This window comes from Hypanus sabinus, chromosome 2, assembly GCF_030144855.1.
Source record: "Hypanus sabinus isolate sHypSab1 chromosome 2, sHypSab1.hap1, whole genome shotgun sequence".
NCBI lineage: Eukaryota > Metazoa > Chordata > Chondrichthyes > Myliobatiformes > Dasyatidae > Hypanus > Hypanus sabinus.
Window position 1 is genome coordinate 92,576,105 of NC_082707.1, and position 14,499 is coordinate 92,590,603.

A 14,499-nucleotide genomic window follows, 5' to 3' on the forward strand; every position below is an offset into this window, starting at 1 on the left:
GTGGGGTTTGGGACTGATATGTGTGTTCCATTTTTGTAGGGTGGTGGGGTTTGGGATTGATTTGTCTGTTCCATTTTTGTACGGTGGTGGTGTTTGGGATTGATGCGTCTGTTCTGTTTTGCACGGTGGTGAGATTTGGGATTGAAGCGTCAGTTCTGTGTTTGTAGGGTGGTGCGGTTTGGAATTGTTGCGTTTGTTCTGTGTTGGTAGGGTGGTGGGGTTTGGGATTGTTGCGTTTGTTCTGTGTTTGTAGGGTGGTGGGGTTTGGGATTGATGTGTCTGTTCCGTGTCTGTAGGGTGGTGAGGTTTGGGATTGATGCGTCTGTTCTGTTTTGCACGGTGGTGAGATTTGGGATTGAAGCGTCAGTTCTGTGTTTGTAGGCTGGTTGGGTTTGGAATTGTTGCGTTTGTTCTGTGTTAGTAGGGTGGTGTGGTTTGGGATTGTTGCGTTTGTTCTTTGTTTGTAGGGTGGTGGGGTTTGGGATTGATGTGTCTGTTGCGTTTTTGTAGGGTGGTGGGGTTTGGGATTGAAGCGTCTGTTCCGTTTTTGTAGGGTGGTGTGGTTTGGGATTGATGCGTCTGTTCTGTGTCTGTAGGGTGGTGGGGTTTGGGATTGATGCGTCTGTTCTGTTTTGCACGGTGGTGAGATTTGGGATTGAAGCGTCAGTTCTGTGTTTGTAGGGTGGTGGGGTTTGGAATTGTTGAGTTTGTTCTGTGTTGGTAGGGTGGTGGGGTTTGGGATTGTTGCGTTTTTTCTGTGTTTGTAGGGTGGTGGGGTTTGGGATTGATGTGTCTGTTGCGTTTTTGTAGGGTGGTGTGGTTTGGGATTGATGCATCTGTTCCATTTTTGTAGGGTGGTGGGGTTTGTGATTGATGCGTCTGTTCCGTTTTTGTAGGGTGGTGTGGTTTGCGATTGATGTGTCTGTTCCGTTTTTGTAGGGTGAGGGGTTTTGGGATTGATGCGAATGTTCTGTGTTTGTAGGGTGGTGGTGTTTGGGATTAATGCTTCTGTTCGGTTTTTGTAGGGTGGTGGGGTTTGGGATTGATGCGTCTGTTCAGTTTTTCTAGGCTGGTGGGTTTTGGGATTGAAGCATCTGTTCCGTTTTTGTACGGCGGTGGGGTTTGTGATTGAAGAGACTGTTCCGTTTTTGTAGTTTGGTGGAGTTTGGGATTGATGCGTCTGTTCTGTGTTTGTAGGGTGGTGGGGTTTGGGATTGATGTGTCTGTTTGGTTTTTGTAGGGTGGTGGGGTTTGGGATTGATGTGTCTGTTCGGTTTTTGTAGGGTGGTGGGGTGTGTGATTGATGCGTCTGTTCTGTGTTTGCAGGGTGGTGGGATTTGGGATTGATGTGTCTGTTCTGTGTTTGTAGGGTGGTGGGGTTGGGATTGATGCGTCTGTTCTGTTTTTGTAGGGTGGTAGGGTTTGGGATTGATGTGTCTGTTCCGTTTTTGTAGGGTGGTGGGGTTTGGGATTAATGCTTCTGTTCGGTTTTTGTAGGGTGGAGGGGTTTGGGATTGATGGGTCTGTTCAGTTTTTGTAGGCTGGTGGGTTTTGGGATTGAAGCGTCTGTTCCGTTTTTGTACGGCGGTGGGGTTTGTGATTGAAGAGACTGTTCCGTTTTTGTAGTTTGGTGGAGTTTGGGATTGATGCGTCTGTTCGGTTTTTGTAGGGTGGTGGGGTTTGGGATTGATGTGTCTGTTCGGTTTTTGTAGGCTGGTGGGGTGTGTGATTGATGCGTCTGTTCTGTGTTTGCAGGGTGGTGGGGTTTGGGATTGATGCATCTGTTCTGTGTTTGTAGGGTGGTGGGTTTTGGGATTGAAGCGTTCGTTCCGTTTTTGTAGGGTGGTGGGGTTTGGGATTGATCTGTCTGTTCCATTTTTGTACGGTGGTGAGGTTTGGGATTGATGTCTCTCTTCTGTGTTTGTAGGGTGGTGGGGTTTGGGATTGATGCGTCTGTTCTGTGTTTGTAGAGTGGTTGGGTTTGGGATTGATGCATCTGTTCCGTTTTTGTAGGGTGGTGGGGTTTGGGACTGATGTGTGTGTTCCATTTTTGTAGGGTGGTGGGGTTTGGGATTGATGTGTCTGTTCCATTTTTGTACGGTGGTGGTATTTGGGATTGATGCGTCTGTTCTGTTTTGCACGGTGGTGAGATTTGGGATTGAAGCGTCAGTTCTGTGTTTGTAGGGTGGTGGGGTTTGGAATTGTTGCGTTTGTACTGTGTTGGTAGGGTGGTGGGGTTTGGGATTGTTGCGTTTGTTCTGTGTTTGTAGGGTGGTGGGGTTTGGGATTGATGTGTCTGTTCCGTTTTTGTAGGGTGGTGGGATTTGGGATTGAAGCGTCTGTTCCGTTTTTGTAGGGTGGTGTAGTTTGGGATTGATGTGTCTGTTCTGTGTCTGTAGGGTGGTGAGGTTTGGGATTGATGCGTCTGTTCTGTTTTGCACGGTGGTGAGATTTGGGATTGAAGCGTCAGTTCTGTGTTTTTAGGGTGGTGGGGTTTGGAATTGTTGCGTTTGTGCTGTGTTGGTAGGGTGGTGGGGTTTGGGATTGTTGCGTTTGTTCTGTGTTTGTAGGGTGGTGGGGTTTGGGATTAATGCTTCTGTTCGGTTTTTGGAGTGTGGTGGGGTGTGGGATTGATGCGTCTGTTCAGTTTTTGTAGGCTGGTGGGTTTTGGGATTGAAGCGTCTGTTCCGTTTTTGTACGGAGGTGGGGTTTGTGATTGAAGAGACTGTTCCGTTTTTGTAGTTTGGTGGAGTTTGGGATTGATGCGTCAGTTCTGTGTTCGTAGGGTGGTGGGGTTTGGGATTGATGTGTCTGTTCGGTTTTTGTAGGGTGGTGGGGTTTGGGATTGATGTGTCTGTTCGGTTTTTGTAGGGTGGTGGGGTGTGTGATTGATGCGTCTGTTCTGTGTTTGCAGGGTGGTGGGATTTGGGATTGATGTGTCTGTTCTGTGTTTGTAGGGTGGTGGGGTTTGGGATTGATGCGTCTGTTCTGTTTTTGTAGGGTGGTAGGGTTTGGGATTGATGTGTCTGTTCCGTTTTTGTAGGGTGGTGGTGTTTGGGATTGATGCGTCTGTTCTGTGTTTGTAGGGTTGTGGGGTTCGGGATTGATGTGTCTGTTCTGTGTTTGTAGGGTGGTGGGTTTTGGGATTGAAACGTTCGTTCCGTTTTTGTAGGGTGATGGGGTTTGGGATTGATGTGTCTGTTCCATTTTTGTACAGTGGTGGTGTTTGGGATTGATGCGTGTGTTCTGTTTTGCACGGTGGTGAGATTTGGGATTGAAGCGTCAGTTCTGTGTTTGTAGGGTGGTGGGGTTTGGAATTGTTGCGTTTGTTCTGTGTTAGTAGGGTGGTGTGGTTTGGGATTGTTGCGTTTGTTCTGTGTTTGTAGGGTGGTGGGGTTTGGGATTGATGTGTCTGTTGCGTTTTTGTAGGGTGGTGAGGTTTGGGATTGAAGCGTCTGTTCCGTTTTTGTAGGGTGGTGTGGTTTGGGATTGATGCGTCTGTTCTGTGTCTGTAGGGTGGTGGGGTTTGTGATTGATGTGTCTGTTCGGTTTTTGTAGGGTGGTGGGGTTTGTGATTGGAACGTTTGTTCGGTTTTTGTGGGGTGGTGGGGTTTGGGATTGATGCGTCTGTTATGTGTTTGTAGAGTGGTGGGATTTGGCATTGATGTGTCTGTTCTGTGTTTGTAGGGTGGTGGGGTTTGGGATTGATGCGTCTGTTCCATTTTTGTAGGGTGGTGGGGTTTGGAATTGTTGCGTTTGTTCTGTGTTGGTAGGGTGGTGGGGTTTGGGATTGTTGCGTTTGTTCTGTGTTTGTTGGGTGGTGGGGTTTGGGATTGATGTGTCTGTTCCGTTTTTGTAGGGTGGTGGGGTTTGGGATTGATCTGTCTGTTCCATTTTTGTACGGTGGTGAGGTTTGGGATTGATGTGTGTGTTCCATTTTTGTAGGGTGGTGGGGTTTGGGATTGATTTGTCTGTTCCATTTTTGTACGGTGGTGGTGTTTGGGATTGATGCGTCTGTTCTGTTTTGCACGGTGGTGAGATTTCGGATTGAAGCGTCAGTTCTGTGTTTGTAGGGTGGTGGGGTTTGGAATTGTTGCGTTTGTTCTGTGTTGGTAGGGTGGTGGGGTTTGGGATTGTTGCGTTTGTTCTGTGTTTGTAGGGTGGTGGGGTTTGGGATTGATGTGTCTGTTGCGTTTTTGTAGGGTGGTGGGGTTTGGGATTGAAGCGTCTGTTCCGTTTTTGTAGGGTGGTGTGGTTTGGGATTGATGCATCTGTTCTGTGTCTGTATGGTGGTGGGGTTTGGGATTGATGCGTCTGTTCTGTGTTTGTAGGGTGGTGGGGTTTGGGATTGATGCGTCTGTTCCATTTTTGTAGGGTGGTGGGGTTTGGAATTGTTGCGTTTGTTCTGTGTTGGTAGGGTGGTGGGGTTTGGGATTGTTGCGTTTGTTCTGTGTTTGTTGGGTGGTGGGGTTTGGGATTGATGTGTCTGTTCCGTTTTTGTAGGGTGGTGGGGTTTGGGATTGATCTGTCTGTTCCATTTTTGTACGGTGGTGAGGTTTGGGATTGATGTGTCTCTTCTGTGTTTGTAGGGTGGTGGGGTTAGGGATTGATGCGTCTGTTCTGTGTTTGTAGAGTGGTCGGGTTTGGGATTGATGCATCTGTTCCGTTTTTGTAGGGTGGTGGGGTTTGGGACTGACATGTGTGTTCCATTTTTGTAGGGTGGTGGGGTTTGGGACTGACATGTGTGTTCCATTTTTGTAGGGTGGTGGGGTTTGGGATTGATTTGTCTGTTCCATTTTTGTACGGAGGTGGTGTTTGGGATTGATGCGTCTGTTCTGTTTTGCACGGTGGTGAGATTTCGGATTGAAGCGTCAGTTCTGTGTTTGTAGGGTGGTGGGGTTTGGAATTGTTGCGTTTGTTCTGTGTTGGTAGGGTGGTGGGGTTTGGGATTGTTGCGTTTGTTCTGTGTTTGTAGGGTGGTGGGGTTTGGGATTGATGTGTCTGTTGCGTTTTTGTAGGGTGGTGGGGTTTGGGATTGAAGCGTCTGTTCCGTTTTTGTAGGGTGGTGTGGTTTGGGATTGATGCATCTGTTCTGTGTCTGTATGGTGGTGGGGTTTGGGATTGATGCGTCTGTTCTGTTTTGCACGGAGGTGAGATTTGGGATTGAAGCGTCAGTTCTGTGTTTGTAGGGTGGTGGGGTTTGGAATTGTTGCGTTTGTTCTGTGTTGGTAGGGTGGTGGGGTTTGGGATTGTTGCGTTTTTTCTGTGTTTGTAGGGTGGTGGGGTTTGGGATTGATGTGTCTGTTGCGTTTTTGTAGGGTGGTGGGGTTTGGGATTGAAGCGTCTGTTCCGTTTTTGTAGGGTGGTGTGGTTTGGGATTGATGCATCTGTTCCATTTTTGTAGGGTGGTGGGGTTTGTGATTGATGCGTCTGTTCCGTTTTTGTAGGGTGGTGTGGTTTGCGATTGATGTGTCTGTTCCGTTTTTGTAGGGTGAGGGGTTTTGGGATTGATGCGAATGTTCTGTGTTTGTAGGGTGGTGGTGTTTGGGATTAATGCTTCTGTTCGGTTTTTGTAGGGTGGTGGGGTTTGGGATTGATGCGTCTGTTCAGTTTTTCTAGGCTGGTGGGTTTTGGGATTGAAGCATCTGTTCCGTTTTTGTACGGCGGTGGGGTTTGTGATTGAAGAGACTGTTCCGTTTTTGTAGTTTGGTGGAGTTTGGGATTGATGCGTCTGTTCTGTGTTTGTAGGGTGGTGGGGTTTGGGATTGATGTGTCTGTTTGGTTTTTGTAGGGTGGTGGGGTTTGGGATTGATGTGTCTGTTCGGTTTTTGTAGGGTGGTGGGGTGTGTGATTGATGCGTCTGTTCTGTGTTTGCAGGGTGGTGGGATTTGGGATTGATGTTTCTGTTCTGTGTTTGTAGTGTGGTGGGGTTTGGGATTGATGCGTCTGTTCTGTTTTTGTAGGGTGGTAGGGTTTGGGATTGATGTGTCTGTTCCGTTTTTGTAGGGTGGTGGGGTTTGGGATTAATGCTTCTGTTCGGTTTTTGTAGGGTGGAGGGGTTTGGGATTGATGGGTCTGTTCAGTTTTTGTCGGCTGGTGGGTTTTGGGATTGAAGCGTCTGTTCCGTTTTTGTACGGCGGTGGGGTTTGTGATTGAAGAGACTGTTCCGTTTTTGTAGTTTGGTGGAGTTTGGGATTGATGCGTCTGTTCTGTGTTTGAAGGGTGGTGGGGTTTAGGATTGATGTGTCTGTTCGGTTTTTGTAGGGTGGTGGGGTTTGGGATTGATGTGTCTGTTCGGTTTTTGTAGGCTGGTGGGGTGTGTGATTGATGCGTCTGTTCTGTGTTTGCAGGGTGGTGGGGTTTGGGATTGAAGCGTTCGTTCCGTTTTTGTAGGGTGGTGGGGTTTGGGATTGATCTGTCTGTTCCATTTTTGTACGGTGGTGAGGTTTGGGATTGATGTCTCTCTTCTGTGTTTGTAGGGTGGTGGGGTTAGGGATTGATGCGTCTGTTCTGTGTTTGTAGAGTGGTCGGGTTTGGGATTGATGCATCTGTTCCGTTTTTGTAGGGTGGTGGGGTTTGGGACTGATGCGTCTGTTCCGTTTTTGTAGGGTGGTGTGGTTTGCGATTGATGTGTCTGTTCCGTTTTTGTAGGGTGAGGGGTTTTGGGATTGATGCGAATGTTCTGTGTTTGTAGGGTGGTGGTGTTTGGGATTAATGCTTCTGTTCGGTTTTTGTAGGGTGGTGGGGTTTGGGATTGATGCGTCTGTTCAGTTTTTCTAGGCTGGTGGGTTTTGGGATTGAAGCATCTGTTCCGTTTTTGTACGGCGGTGGGGTTTGTGATTGAAGAGACTGTTCCGTTTTTGTAGTTTGGAGGAGTTTGGGATTGATGCGTCTGTTCTGTGTTTGTAGGGTGGTGGGGTTTGGGATTGATGTGTCTGTTTGGTTTTTCTAGGGTGGTGGGGTTTGGGATTGATGTGTCTGTTCGGTTTTTGTAGGGTGGTGGGGTGTGTGATTGATGCGTCTGTTCTGTGTTTGCAGGGTGGTGGGATTTGGGATTGATGTTTCTGTTCTGTGTTTGTAGAGTGGTGGGGTTTGGGATTGATGCGTCTGTTCTGTTTTTGTAGGGTGGTAGGGTTTGGGATTGATGTGTCTGTTCCGTTTTTGTAGGGTGGTGGGGTTTGGGATTAATGCTTCTGTTCGGTTTTTGTAGGGTGGAGGGGTTTGGGATTGATGGGTCTGTTCAGTTTTTGTAGGCTGGTGGGTTTTGGGATTGAAGCGTCTGTTCCGTTTTTGTACGGCGGTGGGGTTTGTGATTGAAGAGACTGTTCCGTTTTTGTAGTTTGGTGGAGTTTGGGATTGATGCGTCTGTTCTGTGTTTGAAGGGTGGTGGGGTTTAGGATTGATGTGTCTGTTCGGTTTTTGTAGGGTGGTGGGGTTTGGGATTGATGTGTCTGTTCGGTTTTTGTAGGCTGGTGGGGTGTGTGATTGATGCGTCTGTTCTGTGTTTGCAGGGTGGTGGGGTTTGGGATTGATGCATCTGTTCTGTGTTTGTAGGGTGGTGGGTTTTGGGATTGAAGCGTTCGTTCCGTTTTTGTAGGGTGGTGGGGTTTGGGATTGATCTGTCTGTTCCATTTTTGTACGGTGTTGAGGTTTGGGATTGATGTCTCTCTTCTGTGTTTGTAGGGTGGTGGGGTTAGGGATTGATGCGTCTGTTCTGTGCTTGTAGAGTGGTCGGGTTTGGGATTGATGCATCTGTTCCGTTTTTGTAGGGTGGTGGGGTTTGGGACTGATGTGTGTGTTCCATTTTTGTAGGGTGGTGGGGTTTGGGATTGATGTGTCTGTTCCATTTTTGTACGGTGGTGGTATTTGGGATTGATGCGTCTGTTCTGTTTTGCACGGTGGTGAGATTTGGGATTGAAGCGTCAGTTCTGTGTTTGTAGGGTGGTGGGGTTTGGAATTGTTGCGTTTGTACTGTGTTGGTAGGGTGGTGGGGTTTGGGATTGTTGCGTTTGTTCTGTGTTCGTAGGGTGGTGGGGTTTGGGATTGATGTGTCTGTTCCGTTTTTGTAGGGTGGTGGGATTTGGGATTGAAGCGTCTGTTCCGTTTTTGTAGGGTGGTGTGGTTTGGGATTGATGTGTCTGTTCTGTGTCTGTAGGGTGGTGAGGTTTGGGATTGATGCGTCTGTTCTGTTTTGCACGGTGGTGAGATTTGGGATTGAAGCGTCAGTTCTGTGTTTGTAGGGTGGTGGGGTTTGGAATGGTTGCGTTTGTTCTGTGTTAGTAGGGTGGTGTGGTTTGGGATTGTTGCGTTTGTTCTGTGTTTGTAGGGTGGTGGGGTTTGGGATTGATGTGTCTGTTGCGTTTTTGTAGGGTGGTGAGGTTTGGGATTGAAGCGTCTGTTCCGTTTTTGTAGGGTGGTGTGGTTTGGGATTGATGCGTCTGTTCTGTGTCTGTAGGGTGGTGGGGTTTGGGATTGATGCGTCTGTTCTGTTTTGCACGGTGGTGAGATTTGGGATTGAAGCGTCAGTTCTGTGTTTGTAGGGTGGTGGGGTTTGGAATTGTTGCGTTTGTTCTGTGTTGGTAGGGTGGTGGGGTTTGGGATTGTTGCGTTTGTTCTGTGTTTGTAGGGTGGTGGGGTTTGGGATTAATGCTTCTGTTCGGTTTTTGGAGTGTGGTGGGGTGTGGGATTGATGCGTCTGTTCTGTGTCTGTAGGGTGGTGGGGTTTGTGATTGATGTGTCTGTTCGGTTTTTGTAGGGTGGTGGGGTTTGTGATTGGAACGTTTGTTCGGTTTTTGTGGGGTGGTGGGGTTTGGGATTGATGCGTCTGTTATGTGTTTGTAGAGTGGTGGGATTTGGCATTGATGTGTCTGTTCTGTGTTTGTAGGGTGGTGGGGTTTGGGATTGATGCGTCTGTTCCATTTTTGTAGGGTGGTGGGGTTTGGAATTGTTGCGTTTGTTCTGTGTTGGTAGGGTGGTGGGGTTTGGGATTGTTGCGTTTGTTCTGTGTTTGTTGGGTGGTGGGGTTTGGGATTGATGTGTCTGTTCCGTTTTTGTAGGGTGGTGGGGTTTGGGATTGATCTGTCTGTTCCATTTTTGTACGGTGGTGAGGTTTGGGATTGATGTGTCTCTTCTGTGTTTGTAGGGTGGTGGGGTTAGGGATTGATGCGTCTGTTCTGTGTTTGTAGAGTGGTCGGGTTTGGGATTGATGCATCTGTTCCGTTTTTGTAGGGTGGTGGGGTTTGGGACTGACATGTGTGTTCCATTTTTGTAGGGTTGTGGGGTTTGGGATTGATTTGTCTGTTCCATTTTTGTACGGTGGTGGTGTTTGGGATTGATGCGTCTGTTCTGTTTTGCACGGTGGTGAGATTTCGGATTGAAGCGTCAGTTCTGTGTTTGTAGGGTGGTGGGGTTTGGAATTGTTGCGTTTGTTCTGTGTTGGTAGGGTGGTGGGGTTTAGGATTGTTGCGTTTGTTCTGTATTTGTAGGGTGGTGGGGTTTGGGATTGATGTGTCTGTTCCGTTTTTGTAGGGTGGTGGGGTTTGGGATTGAAGCGTCTGTTCCGTTTTTGTAGGGTGTTGTGGTTTGGGATTGATGCGTCTCTTCTGTGTCTGTAGGGTGGTGGGGTTTGGGATTGATGCGTCTGTTCCGTTTTTGTAGGCTGGTGGTGTTTGGAATTGATGCGTCTGTTCTGTTTTTGTAGGGTGGTGGGGATTGGGATTGATGTGCCTGTTCCGTTTTTGTAGGGTGGTGGGGTTTGGGATTGATGTGTCTGTTCGGTTTTTGTAAGGTGGTGGGGTTTGGGATTGATGTGTCTGTTCGGTTTTTGTAAGGTGGTGGGGTGTGTGATTGATGCGTCTGTTCTGTGTTTGCAGGGTGGTGGGATTTGGGATTGATGTGTCTGTTCTGTGTTTGTAGGGTGGTGGGGTTTGGGATTGATGCGTCTGTTCTTTTTTTGTAGGGTGGTAGGGTTTGGGATTGATGTGTCTGTTCCGTTTTTGTAGGGTGGTGGTGTTTGGGATTGATGCGTCTGTTCTGTGTTTGTAGGGTTGTCGGGTTCGGGATTGATGTGTCTGTTCTGTGTTTGTAGGGTGGTGGGTTTTGGGATTGAAACGTTCGTTCCGTTTTTGTAGGGTGGCGGGGTTTGGAATTGATCTGTCTGTTCCATTTTTGTACGGTGGTGAGGTTTGGGATTGATGTGTCTCTTCTGTGTTTGTAGGGTGGTGGGGTTAGTGATTGATGCGTCTGTTCTGTGTTTGTAGAGTGGTCGTGTTTGGGATTGATGCATCTGTTCCGTTTTTGTAGGGTGCTGGGGTTTGGGATTGATGTGTCTGTTCCATTTTTGTACGGTGGTGGTGTTTGGGATTTATGCGTGTGTTCTGTTTTGCACGGTGGTGAGATTTGGGATTGAAGCGTCAGTTCTGTGTTTGTAGGGTGGTGGGGTTTGGAATTGTTGCGTTTGTTCTTTGTTGGTAGGGTGGTGGTGTTTGGGATTGTTGCGTTTGTTCTGTGTTTGTAGGGTGGTGGGGTTTGTGATTGATGTGTCTGTTCCGTTTTTGTAGGGTGGTGGGGTTTGGGATTGAAGCATATGTTCCGTTTTTGTAGGGTGGTGTGGTATGGGATTGATGCGTCTGTTCTGTGTCTGTAGGGTGGTGGGGTTTGGGATTGATGCGTCTGTTCTGTTTTGCACGGTGGTGAGATTTGGGATTGAAGCATCAGTTCTGTGTTTGTAGGGTGGTGGGGTTTGGAATTGTTGCGTTTGTTCTGTGTTAGTAGGGTGGTGTGGTTTGGGATTGTTGCGTTTGTTCTGTGTTTGTAGGGTGGTGGGGTTTGGGATTGATGTGTCTGTTCCGTTTTTGTAGGGTGGTGGGGTTTGTGATTGATGCGTCTGTTCTGTGTTTGCAGGGTGGTGGGGTTTGGAATTGATGCGTCTGTTCTGTGTTTGCAGGGTGGTGGGGTTTGGGATTGATGTGTCTGTTCTGTGTTTGTAGGGTGGTGGCGTTTGGGATTTATGCGTCTGTTCTGTTTTAGTAGGGTGGTAGGGTTTGGGATTGATGTGTCTGTTCCGTTTTTGTAGGGTGGTGGTGTTTGGGATTGATGTGTCTGTTCGGTTTTTGTAGGGTGGTGGGGTTTGTGATTGAAACGTCTGTTCGGTTTTTGTAGGGTGGTGGGGTTTGGGATTGATACGTCTGTTCTGTCTTTGTAGGGTGGTGGGTTTTGGGATTGAAGCGTTCGTTCCGTTTTTGTAGGGTGGTGGGGTTTGGGATTGATCTGTCTGTTCCATTTTTGTACGGTGGTGAGGTTTGGGATTGATGTGTCTCTTCTGTGTTTGTAGGGTGGTGGGGTTAGGGATTGATGCATCTGTTCCGTTTTTGTAGGGTGGTGTGGTTTGGGACTGATGTGTGTGTTCCATTTTTGTAGGGTGATGGGGTTTGGGATTGAAGCGTTTGTTCCGTTTTTGTAGGGTGGTGTGGTTTGGGATTGATGCGTCTGTTCTGTTTTGCACTGTGGTGAGATTTGGGATTGAAGCGTCAGTTCTGTGTTTGTAGGGTGGTGGGGTTTGGAATTGTTGCGTTTGTTCTGTGTTGGTAGGGTGGTGGGGTTTAGGATTGTTGCGTTTGTTCTGTATTTGTAGGGTGGTGGGGTTTGGGATTGATGTGTCTGTTCCGTTTTTGTAGGGTGGTGGGGTTTGGGATTGAAGCGTCTGTTCCGTTTTTGTAGGGTGTTGTGGTTTGGGATTGATGCGTCTGTTCTGTGTCTGTAGGGTGGTGGGGTTTGGGATTGATGCGTCTGTTCCGTTTTTGTAGGCTGGTGGTGTTTGGAATTGATGCGTCTGTTCTGTTTTTGTAGGGTGGTGGGGATTGGGATTGATGTGCCTGTTCCGTTTTTGTAGGGTGGTGGGGTTTGGGATTGCTGTGTCTGGTCGGTTTTTGTAAGGTGGTGGGGTTTGGGATTGATGTGTCTGTTCGGTTTTTGTAAGGTGGTGGGGTTTGGGATTGATGTGTCTGTTCGGTTTTTGTAGGGTGGTGGGGTTTGTGATTGAAACGTTTGTTCGGTTTTTGTGGGGTGGTGGGGTTTGGGATTGATGCGTCTGTTATGTGTTTGTAGAGTGGTGGGATTTGGCATTGATGTGTCTGTTCCATTTTTGTAGGGTGGTGGGGTTTGGAATTGTTGCGTTTGTTCTGTGTTGGTTGGGTGGTGTGGTTTGGGATTGTTGCGTTTGTTCCGTTTTTGTAGGTTGGTGGGGTTTGGGAATGATGTGTGTGTTCCATTTTTGTAGGGTGGTGGGGTTTGGGATTGATGCGTCTGTTCTGTTTTGCACTGTGGTGAGATTTGGGATTGAAGCGTCAGTTCTGTGTTTGTAGGGTGGTGGGGTTTGGGATTGATCTGTCTGTTCCATTTTTGTACGGTGGTGAGGTTTGGGATTGATGTGTCTCTTCTGTGTTGGTAGGGTGGTGGGGTTAGGGATTGATGCATCTGTTCCGTTTTTGTAGGTTGGTGGGGTTTGGGAATGATGTGTGTGTTCCATTTTTGTAGGGTGGTGGGGTTTGGGATTGATGCGTCTGTTCTGTTTTGCACTGTGGTGAGATTTGGGATTGAAGCGTCAGTTCTGTGTTTGTAGGGTGGTGGGGTTTGGAATTGTTGCGTTTGTTCTTTGTTGGTAGGGTGGTGGTGTTTGGGATTGTTGCGTTTGTTCTGTGTTTGTAGGGTGGTGGGGTTTGTGATTGATGTGTCTGTTCCGTTTTTGTAGGGTGGTGGGGTTTGGGATTGAAGCATCTGTTCCGTTTTTGTAGGGTGGTGTGGTATGGGATTGATGCGTCTGTTCTGTGTCTGTAGGGTGGTGGGGTTTGGGATTGATGCGTCTGTTCTGTTTTGCACGGTGGTGAGATTTGGGATTGAAGCATCAGTTCTGTGTTTGTAGGGTGGTGGGGTTTGGAATTGTTGCGTTTGTTCTGTGTTAGTAGGGTGGTGTGGTTTGGGATTGTTGCGTTTGTTCTGTGTTTGTAGGGTGGTGGGGTTTGGGATTGATGTGTCTGTTCCGTTTTTGTAGGGTGGTGGGGTTTGTGATTGATGCGTCTGTTCTGTGTTTGCAGGGTGGTGGGGTTTGGAATTGATGCGTCTGTTCTGTGTTTGCAGGGTGGTGGGGTTTGGGATTGATGTGTCTGTTCTGTGTTTGTAGGGTGGTGGCGTTTGGGATTTATGCGTCTGTTCTGTTTTAGTAGGGTGGTAGGGTTTGGGATTGATGTGTCTGTTCCGTTTTTGTAGGGTGGTGGTGTTTGGGATTGATGTGTCTGTTCGGTTTTTGTAGGGTGGTGGGGTTTGTGATTGAAACGTCTGTTCGGTTTTTGTAGGGTGGTGGGGTTTGGGATTGATACGTCTGTTCTGTCTTTGTAGGGTGGTGGGTTTTGGGATTGAAGCGTTCGTTCCGTTTTTGTAGGGTGGTGGGGTTTGGGATTGATCTGTCTGTTCCATTTTTGTACGGTGGTGAGGTTTGGGATTGATGTGTCTCTTCTGTGTTTGTAGGGTGGTGGGGTTAGGGATTGATGCATCTGTTCCGTTTTTGTAGGGTGGTGTGGTTTGGGACTGATGTGTGTGTTCCATTTTTGTAGGGTGATGGGGTTTGGGATTGAAGCGTTTGTTCCGTTTTTGTAGGGTGGTGTGGTTTGGGATTGATGCGTCTGTTCTGTTTTGCACTGTGGTGAGATTTGGGATTGAAGCGTCAGTTCTGTGTTTGTAGGGTGGTGGGGTTTGGAATTGTTGCGTTTGTTCTGTGTTGGTAGGGTGGTGGGGTTTAGGATTGTTGCGTTTGTTCTGTATTTGTAGGGTGGTGGGGTTTGGGATTGATGTGTCTGTTCCGTTTTTGTAGGGTGGTGGGGTTTGGGATTGAAGCGTCTGTTCCGTTTTTGTAGGGTGTTGTGGTTTGGGATTGATGCGTCTGTTCTGTGTCTGTAGGGTGGTGGGGTTTGGGATTGATGCGTCTGTTCCGTTTTTGTAGGCTGGTGGTGTTTGGAATTGATGCGTCTGTTCTGTTTTTGTAGGGTGGTGGGGATTGGGATTGATGTGCCTGTTCCGTTTTTGTAGGGTGGTGGGGTTTGGGATTGCTGTGTCTGGTCGGTTTTTGTAAGGTGGTGGGGTTTGGGATTGATGTGTCTGTTCGGTTTTTGTAAGGTGGTGGGGTTTGGGATTGATGTGTCTGTTCGGTTTTTGTAGGGTGGTGGGGTTTGTGATTGAAACGTTTGTTCGGTTTTTGTGGGGTGGTGGGGTTTGGGATTGATGCGTCTGTTATGTGTTTGTAGAGTGGTGGGATTTGGCATTGATGTGTCTGTTCCATTTTTGTAGGGTGGTGGGGTTTGGAATTGTTGCGTTTGTTCTGTGTTGGTTGGGTGGTGTGGTTTGGGATTGTTGCGTTTGTTCTGTGTTTGTAGGGTGGTGGGGTTTGGGATTGATGTGTCTGTTCCGTTTTTGTAGGGTGGTGGGGTTTGGGATTGAAGCGTCTGTTCC